The 13,820-nt window shown below is 41.5% G+C and overlaps 1 protein-coding gene across 1 annotated transcript in view; it reads left to right on the forward strand.

The window, feature by feature from the left end:
- The window catches only part of LOC132540407 (zinc finger protein 501-like), an 83,594-nt gene that overhangs the window by 17,247 nt on the left and 52,527 nt on the right, over positions 1–13,820 (forward strand). The window lies entirely within an intron of this gene.

Genomic DNA, 13,820 nt, shown 5'->3' on the forward strand with positions numbered 1-13,820 from the left:
CGCTTGTGAAGCAGCCCCCCTGCAGGTGGGGAGCTGGGGGCTTGAACAGGAATCCTTGAACGCATCCTTATGCTTTGTACTATGTGTGACCACCGCCCAACACCATTTCTCTTGGTTTTTATCTTCTCTACCCCTCTCAATTCCTCTTTGTCCAATCAAATTAAAGGGGGGGGCGGGGAATGGTAACCAAGAGTGGTTTATTCATCATACAGGCACTGAGCCACAAAGATAACCGGGTGGCAAAAAAAAAAGTCTTGTGTGCTTGTAATCTGTTTTGAACAACAGTGGATTTTGAAATACTTTATTTAGATTCATATTAATGTTAAATATTTCAATGTATAATGATATAGAATATATAGAGAATGATACATATAAATATATAGAGAAGTGGTCTGGGAGGTGACACAGTGGATAAAGCATTGGACTCTCCCATATAAGGTCCTGAGTTCAGTCCCTGGCAGCACATGTACCAGAGTGATGTCTGATTCTTTCCTCCTATCTTCCTCATTAATAAGTAAATAAAATCTTAAAAAATAAATATATGGAGAATATTTTTAATAGATAGAATATATATATATACACACACTCTCTGTATACCTTGCTATGTAATACACACACTAGAAGACCCAGTTGAAAATATTAATCTCGGGCTGAGTAGTGGCACACCTGGTTGTTGAGTGCACATACTACAATGCACAAGGACCTGGGTTTGAGTCCCTGGTCCCCACCTACGGGGGGGGGGGGGACTTTGCAAGTAGTGAAGCAGTACTGCAGATATCTCTTCTCTCTCCTCTATTTCTCCCTCCCCCCTTGATTTCTTATCTCTATCCAATAAATTAAACATAATTTTAAAAATACAAATACAAATATTACTCTCACCTCAAAGTACATCTGGTGAGGTTTATTCCTGTCAGTTTAGAATAACATTTAAAAAAAATATTCCCTTTTGTTGCCCTTGTTGTAGTTGTTATTGTTGATGTCGTTGTTGAATAGGACAGAAAGAAATGGAGAGAGGAGGGGAAGACAGAGGGGGAAAGACACCTGCAGATCTGCTTCACTGCTTGTGAAGTGACTCCCCTGCGGGTGGGGAGCCAGGGCTTGAACCAGGATCCATATGCCGGTCCTTGTGCTTTGCGCCACGTGCGCTTAACCTGCTGTGCTGCAGGTGGGAACCGGGGGCTTGAACCGGGATCCTTATGCGGGTCCTTGTGCTTTGCACCACGTGCACTTAACCCGCTGTGCTACCACCCGACTCCCCAACATTTATTTTATTTTATTACCTACAAATAGAAAGAAAGCACTGCACAGAAGCTTCCTTAAATTCCTAACGGCACACTATCCAAGTAGGCTATTTTGTCAGCCCATAAAATAACTTATTTTCCCCCACCAGGGTTATCACTGGGGCTTGGCACACAAATCCACAACTTGCAGTAGACATTTTTCCTTTTTTTCCCCCCTATATTTGATAGGACAGAAATTGAGAGATAGAGAGGGAGAGAGAAAGAAAAGAAACACCTTCAGTATTTGCTTCACTGCTTGTGAAGCTTTCTCCCCTACAGGTGGGACTGGGGTCCTTGTGCATGGTAACAAATGCGCTCAACCAGTGTGCCGCTGCCTGATCCCCACCAAAAAAAAATTTTTTTTTAAATATGAAAGTAGGGCCAGAATGATTGCATAGCTGTTTAGACAACAGCCTTTCATGCATGATAACTTGGAAACCCCAGGTTCAATTTCCAGCATCACCATAAGCCAGAACTGAGTAGTTCTTTGGTCAATAAAATACATGAAATAAGTAAAATAGAAGAACAAATATATGAAGGAGCCAGGTGATGGTGCACCTGTTTAACTGCACAAGGACTCAGGCTCAAGTCCCTTGATGCCTACCTATAGGGGGAAAGTTTCACAAGTACTGAAGAAGTGCAGTAAATGTTTCTGTCTCTCTCCTCCTTTCTCTCTCCTCTCCTCTCAATTTCTGTCTCATTCTGATAAAAAAGATGGTAGCCTGGGAAGTAGTGTGGAACTGGAAACAATGCAGCCCTGAGTTTGATCCTGGTACTGCATGTGTCAGAGTGATGCTCTGTTTTTCTCTGGCTAGTGAGTGGATAGATATTTGTTTATTTATTTTATTATTTTATTATTTATTTAAGAAAGGAGACATTAACAAGACCATAGGATAGGAGGGGTACAACTCTACACAATTCCCACCACCCAATCTCCATATCTGTGGATAGATATTTAAAAAGAAAATTGTTCACCATCATTCTAATGAAATGAAAATATCTGTAACTTGAATTCATTTCCCCAGAAAAATACTTGAATAAAAGTATTTATTAGTGGTAGAGGAGAAACAGAATGAGATCATCACTCTGGCACATCCATTCTGGGGACTGAACTCAGGAATTTATGTTTTTAAGTCTAGTTTCCAGGTGAGCTTGTTAGGACTTGACCAATTATTTAGTAAGTAATTAACATTGGAGTGGAGGCTTTCATGTGCTAGGTAACAGTAAGGAAGCAACCCTGAGAAACACATTTCCTATGTTTTATGGAAGGTCTCCTAAAAGGAAATTGTATAGAGTATAAAAGAGGGGAGAAACCCTCGATATTGCCATAATAGGACTTGCTATATTAGAGGCCACCACAGGAGATTGAACATTTCGTCTTAACATGGTATCTCCCCCCCCTTTTTTTTTTGAAGGAGGTGGAATATAAGGAAAACGACTACGGATGCCTGACAATTTTGTGGATTTTGAAATTAACCCAGGGGGCTGTGGAGACAGCATAATGGTTATGCAAAAAAACTTTCATACTTGAGGCCTCGAGGTCCCTCGTTCAACTCCAGTGCAATCAAAAGCCAAAAGTTGAGCAGTGCTTTTATCTCTTTGTGTATCTTTCTCTCATTAAAATAAATGCATAAAATATGTTTTTTAAAAGAAGCTATGCTTAAGCAACGTTTTTCTTTAAACCACCCTAATCCAACCCCCATCCCCAAAGCCCAGCAATCATTTAGTATAAATGAAATGGCAGGTGGGACAAGGTGGGAGGGGGAAAGGACCTCACTATAGCAGATGACCAAGACAGGTGCCCGTGCTGTGAGCCCCTGAGTGGTGCAGTGGGCGGGGCCAGACGGGGTGTGGGCAACATGAGCCCCACCCCCCGCGCTGGGGCAACATTCTTTGCTCTAGCTCTCAACAAGGGCCGCCCTGAGTGTGACTTTCTTCTTTTCACGGTAACTGCACATTCTCCACTGTCAAGTCTGCATATCTTAGCTGTGTGAATGCTGTCGCGGCTGTCATTTCCTATCCCGGCCAGTTCATTCGTCTCTAAGGTATTGGCGGAGGAGTAGCTCCTTAGCAATTTTGTCCCAGCAGCGGCGCCGTAGTTGGGCGCGGGCGCGAGTGTAGAGCCGAATGTTCGCGGTAGGTGGAGTCTCTCCTGAGAGCCTGCGGTGCCTTTGGCCGCAGGGTTGGGGTGCGGGGTTGTGGGGTACTCAGACTGTTGCCCTCACTGCATTAGGGGGCTGCAGGGCCTGTGTCTTCCCTTCACTAATGAATCCTAAGGTTGTTTCAGTCTAGGAGACCTTGATGTTTAACAGGGACCCCAGCACTGTCTGAGAGCCTCCCTGGACCTGGAGCACCTGCTGACTCGACCAGACTTAAAATTTAGCACCCCAAGTTGACGGCGTCCGGCTTTGGGGGAGCACCTCCTCTTTTCCCTACCCCTACCCCACACAGGCTACCTTTCCTAGCCAGGCAGAGCTCAGAATCTCCTGTCCTCCTATCTTCTCCCCCGCTATGGTGCTGAGAGTCCAGGCCTGGCCCACACCTGGGGGATTGCAGAATGGGCATTATTATTAATATTATTATTATTTCTTTTTATGATTTACAGATGTAGGTGCCAGGAACTGGGGTTTATTGGATTGGACTGGTACTTTATTGGATTGTCATGTTCACACATACAAGTGGAGTCTCCTAAACCTTCACTATGGCTGCTTGTGCAGCTCCACCCAGTCCTCGTGGTTTCTCCTAGAGGAAGGCCCTGTGTATGTGTGTCTGCAGTTTGAGTGTAAGGCACTCGTTTTTATGGGTGATTAAAAAGAGAAAGCAGGAAAGCATTTATGCGACGAGGAGGGAAGATTTCTCTTTTGCTGCCTTAGAGGAAATTTTTCTGTCCTCCCCCTCTTCTGCAGAAATTGATCTCCTATGGGATACGATAGGTAATAGGGTCTGTGGGAATGGTTAAGTCCTGGGTGGTGGTACAGAGGGCAAGGAGGAGGTGAGGACTTTTTTCTTTAAATTCTTTATTGGGGGATTAATGGTTTACAGTCGACAGTAAAATACAATAGTATGTACATGCATAACATTTCTCAGTTTTCCACATAACAATTTAACCATTAGGTCCTCCTCTGCTGTCATGTTCCAGGACCTGAACCCTACCCCCCAACCCCAGAATCTTTTACGTTGGTGCAATACAGCAACTCCAGTCCAAGTTCTGCTTCGTGTTTTCCCTTCTGATCTTTTTTTTCTGCTTCCACCTATAAGTGAGATCACCTCATATTAATCCTTTTGTTTCTGACTTACCTCATTTAACATGATTCCTTTAAGCTCCATCCAAGATGGTGAAGAAGGTGAATTCACTATTTTAGCTGAGTAGTATTCCATTGTGTATATAGATCACAACTGGTCCAGCCACGCATCTGTTGTTAGACACCTGGGTTACTTCCAGGTTTTGGCTATTACAAATTGTGCTGCTATGAACATTAAGTATACACAAATCTTTTTGGATGGTTGTGTTTGGTTCCTTAGGATATATCCCCAGGAGAGGAATTGCAGGATCATAGAGTAGGTCCAGTTCTAGCCTTCTGAAAGTTCTCCAGAATGCTCTCCACAGGGCTTGGACCAACTGATATTCCCACAAGCAGTGGAGGAGGGTTCCTTTGTCCCCAACAAGCTCTTCAGCATTTGTTGCTGATACCTTTTCTGATGTATGACATTTGAGGTGAGGACTTCTGACCCTCTTGCTAAGTGATAACACAAGAGGCACCTGTGAACCAGGAAGTAGGATGCCATCAAACACTGAACCTGCTGGCATGTTGTATTGGATTCCCAGTCTGCAGAGCTCTTGAGAAATCATTATATACCTTTGAAGCTGTTGAGGGAGAGAAGGCACCACCCAGAAATAGAAGTGGTTGCAGGTGTAGTTGGAGCCTTTGGCTTTAAAGAGGAGAAACTTTGGGGGCATTTGCTCTTGCACTATCTCTCCTGGGACCACCATGTGACCATAAAGCTTGCAAGTGAGTCCTCTCTTTGTCTTTTTATTTCTCTCTCTAATATGTTTTGTTTTCAACAAAAGTCTAATTTAACTGAATAATCGTGCTCTTTTATCAATTAATTGTTAAGATAAGACTCTCAGAATGGGGACAGAGGATGTCCTCCCCTTATCCCTTTAACAAAGCCACCCAACTTACTGTGGTTTTTATTGCTGCAGTAGCTGGGAGAAAGACACTTGCAGCCTGAGATGGGTAGGAATGACTGGTCCTTCCTGTCCACTTTTTTTTTCCCCAGACCTGTGCTTCACCATTTAGATCACACTTTAAAAAAAATTCTCAGTAAAAGGTTGAAGAGGTAGCATAATGGTTATACAACAGAGTTTCATGTCTGAAACTCTGAGGTCCCTGCACAACAAAACCATTGCTCCTGATGATCACTAAAAAAAAAAAAAAAAAAAAAAGCAAGAAAGAAGGAAAAAAGAAACTGAAAGGGGAGGATGAAACATGAAGAGAGAGAGAGGGGGTGGCAGGTGGTGGTAAACCTGGTTGAGAGCACACACTACCATGCACAAGGACCCAGGTTCAAGCCCCTAGTGAAGTCTGGAGTTCCATTCCTGGCATCACATGGGCCAGAGTGGTGCTCAGCTCTCTTATATTAACAAATAAATAAATCTTTTTTAAAAAGGGGAAAAAATAAGGAATCAGGTGGTAGTGCAGCGGGTTAAGCACAGGTGGCGCAAAGCTCAAGGACCAGCGTTAGGATCCCAGTTCGAGCCCCTGGCTCCCCACCTGCAGGAGAGTTGCTTCACAGATGAAGCAGGTCTGCAGGTGTCTATCTTTCTCTCACCGCCTCTGTCTTCCCCTCCTCTCTCCATTTCTCTCTGTCGTATCGAATAATAATGGCAACAATAATCACGACAACAATAAAAAACAAGGGCAGCAAAAGGTAATAAATAAATAAATATTTAAAAAATAAAACCACCTTTAGTAGGTTCACTTCACAAGTGGTGAAGCAGGTTTGCAGTTGTCTATCTCTCCCCTCTCCATCTTCCCACCCCCCAATTTATCTCTGTCCAAAATAAATAAATAAATAAATAAATAAATAAAATGGCCACAGAAGCACTGAACCCTAGCAATAACGCTGGAGACAAAAATAAAATAAAAGTAAATAAATCTATTCCCCTCCCCCACACTTACATCCCCAAAACACTGGAAAAAACCAAAAACAAAAGAAGATCAACGTTTAGCTGGACTTCAAAAGAAGCATTAGAAGAATGTGGTATGTAATTAGAATGATGACATGTAGTTCAGTACATGTGAATGGATGATTCTTTGATGTTGTATTTATATTTATTTGTATATTTATTTATTTATTTGCCCTTTTGTTGGCCTTGCTTTATTGTTGTAGTTATTGATGTCATCATTGTTGGATAAGACAGAGAGAAATGGAGAGAGGAGGGGAAGACAGAGAGGAGGAGAGAAAGATAGACACCTGCAGACCTGCTTCACCGCCTGTGAAGTGACCCCCCTGCAGGTGGGGAACTGGGGGCTCGAACTGAGATCTTTAGGCCCGTCCTTGCGCTTTGCGCCACCTATGCTTAACCTGCTGCACTACCGCCCAACTCCCATTTATTTATTTTTAATTTATGTTTTTCATCTGAGTGCTGTTCAGCTCTGGCTTATGGTGGTGTGGGGAATTGGTACTGGAGCTTTGGGGCCTCAGGCATGAAAATCTTTTTGCATAACTATTATGCTAGCACTTCTGCCCTGGGTTTCCTTTAACTACGAAGCAACTTCTCTGTTTCTCACTCCCCTTCTGTTCTTCTTTGCCTTGCCTTCTGTGAAGAGAATGGGCATTCTGTAATTAACTGAAGGTCTTAGCACTTGTATGGAAGAGACTCCAGGTAGGGAATAACACTCAAGTTTGAATCCAAAGGGAGAGTGATACTGACTTATACCTATTGTGTTTGAGACTCAGAGTGGGAGGTATAACATCAGAAAGACAAAGGAAATGTATTTGAAGTTGGCTGGTTTTCTCAATATGATAAAAAAAAAAAAAGGGAAGAGAAATTATGCCTCTGGGCTATCGGTGTACAGTGTTTATAATAAACTATTGTTGTTTTGCTAAGGAAATGTGACCTTTCCCAGAAGAATAGTACTATTGTTTGTCTACTTCAAAGCATTAAATCTTTTGGTTATAATTAGTTATCAGTTCCTATTAATGGAGCAAAAAGAATTGTTTAAATTGTTTGATATTGATCTGTGATGAAAATAATCTGGAAACAAGATTCTCTAACATGTACTTGAACCTGGAAATAAAGTTCATCAAATATACTAGGTGGTAGTAGCATTTTTATGTTCTGGGTAAATATAAGCGTCTAATTTAAGAGACATTCCAACGGTAAGTAGCATAGAGAGTTTTTTCCCCCAGCTTCTCTACATGACCAGCCAAGAGTATTGAAGTTGGAAACACATCCAGGAGCACATTTCATTCACCATTAATACTCACCAATTCCAAAAATGTGTTTCCATTAGAGAGAAGCCCATGGTCAGCTCAAGATGCTCCATGGCAGCAGAAATTCAAGATGGCCTGTTAAAGAGTGGCTGGTGAATTTTTTTTTTTACATGTTTACTTATATTCCCACTGATATGGTCTCCTGGAATTCTGCAGGCTCAGAACCCACACAGGATGGTCTGGAACATAGGGTCACAGGTCCTCACAGAACACAGTGGTCAGTCATGCAGTGCTGACCCTGTTTCTACTCCGCAGTAGTTACCACTTGTCTTCAGGACTGCTTGGTTGGTCTTTCATCAAGTTCTACAAGGAACTGTGAAATATATATATATATATATATATATATATATATATATATAGAGAGAGAGAGAGAGAGAGAGAGAAAGAGAGAGAGGTTTTTTTTTTTTTTTTTTTTTGCACTCCCCCCCACTATAGCTCAGCTTTGCCTTATGGTGGTGCTAGGGATTGAACCTGGAATCATGAAGCTTTAGGCATGAAAGTCTTTTGCATAGCCATTTAGCTATCTCCCCCCTCACCCCAACACCATGTGTTTTTGTGTCCACACTTGCCATGAATTGCTTTCTCACCAACTACAAGGAAATTGTACATGTCATATTCTTCCTCACTACTGTACTTGGCAATTTATTGTGCTATTGAAATGATTATTGTCTCTTTTAAATTTTATTTTTACTAATTTCTAGATGTTTTATTCACTTTATTTTAATGAGCGAAAGATACAGAGAGAAAGACACTCATGGGGCGGGGGTGGGTGGGTGGAGGTGAAGAAACACCAGAGCACTGCTCAACTCTGGCTTATGGTGGTGCTGGGGATTGAATTTGGGACTCAGAGCCTCAGGCATGAAAGTCTGGCATAACCTTTATGCTGTTTCCCCAGCCAGATTAATTTCTTTCTTTTCTTTTTTTTTTTTTTGGTGGTACAGGGGATTGAACCTGGGATTTTGTAGCCTCAGGCACGAAAGTCTATTTGCATAACCATTATCCTACCCCACCTTCTTTTTTTTTTAAAAAAATTCTTTTTCAAATCTTAAGTTTTTTATTTTATTTTATTTTATTATTATTATTTTTTTATTTAAGAAAGGATTAATTAACAAAACCATAGGGTAGGAGGGGTACAACTCCACACAATTCCCACCGCCCAATCTCCATATCCCACCCCCTCCCTATTTCTTTCTTTTCTTTTCTAATTAATTTGTTTTATTTTTATTTTAAAATAGTTGTTAGTTATAATTGGATAGAAACAGAGAAAAATTGAGAAGGGAGGGGGATAGAGATGGAGAAAGACACCTGCAGCTCTGCTTCACCACTTGTAAAGTTTTCCCCCTGCAGGTAGGGGACTGGGGGCTTCAATCCTTATGCACTATACTGTGTGTGCTTAACCAGGTGTGCCACCACCAGGCCCTAGATTAATTACTTTCTTTTTAAAAAATATTTATTCCCTTTTGTTGCCCTTATTGTTTTATTGTTGTAGTTATTATTGTTGTCATCCTTGTTGGATAAGACAGAGAGAAATGGAGAGAGGAGGGGAAGACAGAGAGGGAGAGAGAAAGATAGACACCTGCAGACCAGCTTCACCACCTGTGAAGCGACTCCCCTGCAGGTGGGGAGCTGGGGGCTCGAACCGGGATCCTTACGCTGGTCCTTGCATTTTGCTTAATTCCTTTCTAAGTAACTAAGACTCATAATAAGTACTTGATGTGTGAAATTGGTTGTCTTTAGGTTACTTGAGAAAACCTCACATATAGATCCTAAGGTGCATCTCCATTGTACTGATCATGTCTCTGTATCCTCCTAGCTCTCCCTTAGCACAATGGTCACCCCACTGCAAGAGCAAATGAGATGTTGGTGTTTCTTTTCTTTTTTTTTTTTTGAAGAATTTTTTTCTTGCCATTCAGGCTTATTATTATTATATTTTTATACTTTTATATATAATAATATTATTATATAATATTTATTGGATAGAGGCAGCCAGAAATCAAGAGGGAAGGGGGGTGGTAGAGAGGGAAAGGGACAGACACCTGAAGCACTGCTTCACCACTTGTGAAGCTTTTTCCCTGAAGATGGGGACTGGGGGCTCGAACCTGGGTCCTTGTGCATTGTAACATGTGCACTCAACCAGGTGCACCACCACCCAGGCCAGAGATGTTTCTGAGAATAGAACAGAGACTACATTTTCAGTTGAGTTCAGACAGGAAAAGGTAGTCATATGTACAAATGATATTAGGTAATGTTTACTAGAAGAGTGATGGCAATTCACACCGTTTGATACTTGAGTCCAAAGATGGTTCAGAATTGACTGTCAATCTGTAAAGTACATTTAGGGGCCTTTCCTCTAGTAGCAACCTTTTCTCCTTAGATTAAAATTTTTGTAATTGCCAACATAGAAGACTGGAGAGATTTATTTTCCTCGACAAGCTTGCCTTTCTCCTTCTTTTCTAGAACAGATTTTGTTTTTATTAATTAATTAATTAATTAATTTGCCTCCAGGGTTATCACTGGGGCTCAGTGCCAGTACTGCACCACTGCTCCTGGTGATCATTTCTTTTTTCCATTTTATTGGATAGGACAAAGAGAAATTGAGAGGGGTAGAGGAGATAGGGAGAGAGGAAGACAGACACCTGCCAACCTTCTTCACTGCTTATGAAGCATCCCCCTTCCAGGTGGGGAGCCAGGGCCTCAAACTGGGATCTTTGCAAGTGTCCTTGCACTTTGTACTATGTTCCCTCAACTGGTTGCGCCACCACCTAGCACCTCAAAATTTTTTTATTTATTAACACAATTTATTAACAAAGGGGAGGAAAGAGGATAAGGACACCAGAGTATCTTTTTCGTACATTGGATACCAGTAATCAAACTTGGGGCTTCATACTCCCAAATTCAGCACCCTACTTACTGTGCTACCTTCTAAGCTTCTTTATACTTTTTTTTTTCCTTGCTGGGGCAGGAGAGAGAGAGAGGAGTAGAGAGGAGAAAAAAAGAGATATGTGCAGAACTGCGCTACCACCTGTGAAGTTTCCCACTCCCTGTGTATATGAGACCTGTGGATTTGAACCCTGGGCCTTATGTATCATAACTTATGCTCCCTATTGAGTGTGTCACTGCCTGGTCCCAAGTTGCTTGCTCTGTTGATAAAATGTTCTCAATCTAGATTTACACATAGTGTTTGGTATGAGCACATATTTAAGAAATATGCACAAGTGAATGATCAGTGAAGCCCAAAAACTATTTACAGGAACAGTCAGCAGAGGGGGAGGATGTGACTTCTTCATCGTTAATCTTTAGAGAGCCATGCTACCTAACAGGGTTGTGTACACTCTAGGTTTTTGATTTATTGAATTATTATTAACTGACAGTTAGATTAAGCAATAGAAAATAATTGCTCAATCAACCTACCAACATTTTAAGTGTCACTGGTCTTATTACCTAGAAGTCATAAAGTGACAACACAAAGAGGTCACCTCCATTCCCATCCCCCCTGATTGCTATCTCCCTCTCTACCTCCCCTTCCTCTCTCAATTTCTCTCTGTCCTTTCCAAAAAAAAAAAGAAAAAGAAAGAAAGAAAAATGACCACCAAGAGCAGTGGATGTTTAGTGCTCACCAACCTCCTAGTGATAACCCTGGTGGCAATAACAATGTAAAAATAAATAAAGTTCAGCTCTTGTATCTATTTGAGTGGCTTTTACTTTGGCTCTTTATAGCAGCAAGAATTTAAGAGGACCTGTGGGAACATGCTTCTGTGCTGAGCTTGCCTCACATTCTTGCTTTGTTACCGTGCTGACTTAGTCTCCTGGAATTCTGCAGACCCAGGGCACTCATTCAGGGTAATATGAGGCAGAGAGTCACTGCTCCTTACAGAATCCGCTGCTCTAGCCACTCAGTGCTGTCTATTCTCACAGTTTTTTTTTTTTTCCATTTTATTGGATGGGACAGAAAGAAATTTAGAAGAGAGGGAAGGAGAGAAAGATAGAGACCTGCAGACCTCCTTCGCCTGCAGGTGGTGAGCTGGGAACTGGGACTGAGATCCTTGTGCTTTGTACTATGTGCGTGTAACCCAGTGCGCCATCACCTGACCCCATTCTCACCATTCTTTGGTCATCTCCCATCTGTCACATTTTATCAGGGCTGCAGTACTTTTTATTTTATTTTAATATATTTTATTTTGTTTTATTTTATTTATTATTCAACAGAGCCCTGCTCAGTTCTGGCTAATAAGGCACTAGGGATTGAACCTGGGGCCTCAGAGTCACACACAGGAGAGTTGCAGGATCATTATGCTGTCTCCCAGCAGTACTCTTTCATTCACATTAAAGCAAGGATTTACAACAACCTAGCCTCCATAGATTCATGTGTCCACACTAGCAACTGAGTTGTTATTTCTGCAATTACAGACAGGGAAATTGAATACTTCCTGAGCTATTGCTATTATTAAGTTCTTCCATTTAACTTAATTATTTCAGGCTTAGGATAGTAAGTTGATGTGTGGTTCTGGTTTTCTTTCTCTTTAATGGACAAAACCTCTCTAAATAATTCCTCCTTAGGGGTGGGGAAGACAGCATAATGATTATACAAAAAGACTCTCATGCCTGATGATCTGAAGTTCCAGGTTCAATCCCCCACACCATTATAAGCAGAACTGAACAGTGCCCTGGTCTAAAAAACAGTTCCTCCTTAGTAGTCCCACTGTAATGACCATTAATATAATTTTTAGATTCTTCTGAACAGCAGGATAAATTGGAAGAGCATAAGATGTTATTTACATCTTTGCTAAGGTCTGCTTTCACTAGACAGATAATGATTTCTTTTTCAGTAAAGTACAGATATGAAACATAAGATCATGTACTTATATAAGAGACATTAGGTATTAAGAGTTGAGGGATGTAGACTCTTAGAAGAGAGTCCATTGATTGTAGCCTGAGTCCAGAAACTACCACAGAAAAAGCGATAGTATTTGTAAATTACAGTTCTATATAATTATAATACTGACATGTACCACAAAAGAAACTTGTATCATACAGAATATACATTAAGTTCATATAATATTCAGTGATAATAGTTAGAAAAGAATGAATTAATATTGAGTGATGTCATTTTTATAGGAGGTTGTATAACAAGATGTAAAATATGGTGATCATGGTCAGATGGTGGATGTCTACTGTGGAAAATGAATTCATGACAGAGGAGTTGTGTGAGAATTGGTTTGCAGTGTTCTGAGTCCTCAGTTTCTTTGGAAAACTTTTGAATTTCTTTATGAGTAGTCTGGGGAAGATAGTCATAGTTGAGACTTCCACTGGTCTTTCAAAGAAACTGTGTCTGGGAGAAAATGAATAGTCTTTAGGATCAGGAATTGAACCCCTTTCTGCTTTTTTAAAAAGATTTTTAAAAAGTATTTTATTGGGGGTCGGGCGGTGGTGCAGTGGGTTAAGCGCATGTGGCGCAAAGCGCAGGGACCGGCGTAAGGATCCCGGTTCGAGCCCCCGGCTCCCCACCTGCAGGGGAGTCGCTTCACAGTTGGTGAAGCAGGTCTGCAGGTGTCTATCTTTCTCTCCCCTTCTCTGTCTTCCCCTCCTCTCTCCATTTCTCTCTGTCCTATCCAACAATGAATTGTGTCAACAAGGGCAATAATAATAACCACAACGAAGCTACAACAAGGGCAACAAAAGGGGGAAAAAATGGCCTCCAGGAGCGGTGGATTCATGGTGCAGGCACCGAGCCCAGCAATAACCCTGGAGGAGGAAAAAAAATATATTTTATTTATTTTTTATTTTTGCGATAGATGCAGAGATAGAAAGACACAGAGAGAAACACCAGAGCACTGCTCAGCTCTGGCTTATGGTGGTGTGGGGGATTGAACCTGGGACTTCGGAGCCTCAGGCATGAGAGTCTCTTTGCATAACCATTATGCCATCTACCCCCACCCTTTTTTTAAAAGATTTTATTTATTAATGAGAAAGTAGGAGGAGAGAGAGAAAGAACCAGACATCACTCTGGTACATGTGCTGCTGCAGATTGAACCAGGACCT

Source organism: Erinaceus europaeus, chromosome 9 (genome assembly GCF_950295315.1).
Source record: "Erinaceus europaeus chromosome 9, mEriEur2.1, whole genome shotgun sequence".
Classification (NCBI taxonomy): Eukaryota; Metazoa; Chordata; class Mammalia; order Eulipotyphla; family Erinaceidae; genus Erinaceus; species Erinaceus europaeus.